This window comes from Berghia stephanieae, chromosome 13, assembly GCF_034508935.2.
Source record: "Berghia stephanieae isolate SIO BIC M18660-M18661 chromosome 13, UCSD_Bste_1.3, whole genome shotgun sequence".
In the NCBI taxonomy this organism is placed as follows: domain Eukaryota; kingdom Metazoa; phylum Mollusca; class Gastropoda; order Nudibranchia; family Aeolidiidae; genus Berghia; species Berghia stephanieae.
The window spans coordinates 16,466,148-16,468,647 of NC_088372.1; the positions used below are offsets into that span (position 1 = coordinate 16,466,148).

At 35.2% G+C, this 2,500-nt stretch overlaps 2 protein-coding genes across 2 annotated transcripts in view; one reads left to right on the forward strand and one right to left on the reverse strand.

Annotated features, from left to right (window-relative positions):
• Positions 1 to 2,500, forward strand: part of LOC144958803 (uncharacterized) — a 304,414-nt gene that overhangs the window by 170,203 nt on the left and 131,711 nt on the right. The gene's annotated exons all lie outside the window — the stretch shown is intronic.
• The window catches only part of LOC144958791 (uncharacterized), a 21,238-nt gene continuing 19,126 nt past the window's right edge, over positions 389 to 2,500 (reverse strand). Inside the window, exon 5 of the mRNA XM_078890994.1 lies at positions 389 to 2,500. This exon is cut by the window's right edge and continues 1,792 nt beyond it. The gene's annotated coding sequence lies outside the window, so the exon portion shown is untranslated.

Sequence of the window (2,500 nt, forward strand, 5' to 3'; positions counted from 1 at the left end):
TTCACGCTATTGAAAACGGGATAACTCCTGCACCATTGGCTACAAGGCTCTAAAGGACTTAATTTGTCTTACAATGAGCCCAAGTGGCTCAGAAGGACTTACTTTAAAAATATTTTCATTGAGAATTCCCGAAATAAATAACGATAAATATAATTGATCCCACAAGTTACCGAATAGATGTGCGACCGGTTTTAGACACGTTACTGCTGTGTCACAAAGTGTGACACTTCGTAAATTATATTTTTAAACATACGTTGTTAAATTGCCTAAAATGTTTATGTTGCTATGAATTCTGTACGTGGTTTCCTCACATAGAATTATTTTTTGAAATGTTCTTGCGTTTTTATATTCAGAATTGAAATAAAAAAATAAATTATAACTGTGAAATTGAATGTCAGCTTCAGTTTAATATACGAAAACAGATAAAATGGACGTTTCGGGTTTCCGGTTCATCAACAAAACAGGATGCATGAAACACTACTGACGAATAAAATGATGTGGTAGTGGCGTTGTTAAGATGCATAAACAAAAACATTGATTGGCAGGAAATTGTATGCTACTTTGTGAGGAAGCACGAATTAAAATAGAGAAATAAAAATTTATAAAAGGAGCGTAATTAATAAAGTCAAAAGAGGGTAGGCTGGGAGGAACTGTGTAATGCAGTATAGAAAGTGAAATAAAATAAAGTGTGGACTATTGTTGGAAAATAAATACAATGGAATTGGAAATAAATATAAAATATAAGGGATGTAAGTATTAATATATTAGTGACATTCGCAGCAGCAGAAGCAAAAGTAGTAGTAGTAGTAGTAGTAGTAGTAGTAGTAGTAGTAGTAGTAGTAGTAGTAGTAGTAGTAGTAGTAGTAGTAGTAGTAGTAGTAGTAGTAGTAGTAGTAGTAGTATAGTAGTAGTAGTAGTAGTAGTAGTAGTAGTATAGTAGTAGTAGTAGTAGTAGTAGTTATAGTAGTAGTAGTAGTAGTAGTAGTAGTAGTAGTAGTAGTAGTAGTAATAGTAGTAGTAGTAGTGGTAGTAGTAGTAGTAGTAGTAGTAGTAGTAGTAGTAGTAGTAGTAGTAGTAGTAGTAGTAGTAGTAGTAGCATAGTGGTAGTAGAGTAGTAGAGTTAAAATAGTTGTCGAAGTAGTTATATAAGTGGAAGTAGTAGTAGTAGTAGTAGTAGTAGTAGTAGTAGTAGTAGTAGTAGTAGTAGTAGTAGTAGTAGTAGTAGTAGTAGTAGTAGTAGTAGGGATGCAGAAAATAAAGACAGGCATTGCAACTTTGACACGGCGCCGCCAAGCCTGTGACTTTTTTTCCTAGTGCGGAAGGCTGCTTTACTTTTCTACTATCACAAACGATATGAACATGGGACTGGGACAGTCCCGTGTGTCCCGTGTCCCGTTGATTTTGTAGCATTTCACAACGGCTTGGGACACAACGGGACTGTTTTGTCCCGTCCCAATAGATGCGTAGGTTTCTCTAAATTATATATGTTACAGATTTGGGACAGGACTGTCCCAGGACAGTCCTGTCCTAGTGCGGTACCCCTGCAACTGGGACCGGTGACGTGTGTGGGTAAAAATCATCTGCCACTGACGCAGGGATGATTTGCATCACCGGTACAAAACTCAACGTCTATGAAGGCCCTTACACGTCTGGATCGGTGTGACCTGATCCGTGCGACAGTCGCACAGGAGTTTTGCCCACACACAGAAGGAAATGCAAACCGACCGCTACCGGTCCCTGTCAATACCTCTTTTTTATTTTTCGTCGTGCTTACAATCGTATGTACGTTGCCATTTTACATTTCGAAATGAAAATGGAAAGTGTGGGGTCATCATGTCCTCTATTTTAAAGAGCAAAAAAGGAAGGAATTAAGAAGAACAGGATCATTTTGGGAGTAAAAAGTTGCTCTTAGAGCGGCAAAAATACACCAACATAAATTTATACTAAATAAATTGCACTTATATCCGAGAGACTTCGACAATTCACAAGGTCGTCATATGCTTTCTCTCTCTTTATTTTATTACAATAGTCCTTACTTTTTGCCTTCCACAAACACTCCTTTTGGTGATATTTTCAATAAAATGAAGTGTATTTTGCTTAGACCAAAATCCTATGATTAAATAGACTAAATAAGACTTAGTTATAAAATTTCACAGACGATCAAGGTAAAATATCTGGGCATCTAAAGCTACGGAATAATGATTTTCATCATGATGATTATGATTGTATTTATCACATAATAAAATAAATGTCCCCTCTTTCCTTTGGCACATCATGTTACTACAATGGAAATTACAAAAATCGGAAAACTATTTATTCTTTTACTGATTTATCAAAGACTTGTTTTTTATTTTGCATGAAACCCATTATAAATTACAAATTTCACGTTGTTCAAAAACTTGAAGAAAAACGAAACATTTCATTCCGCTACCTCTACATGAATCAAAATTTATAAAATTATTATTTAAAAAGTATTTATACAGCATTTATATAGTCCACT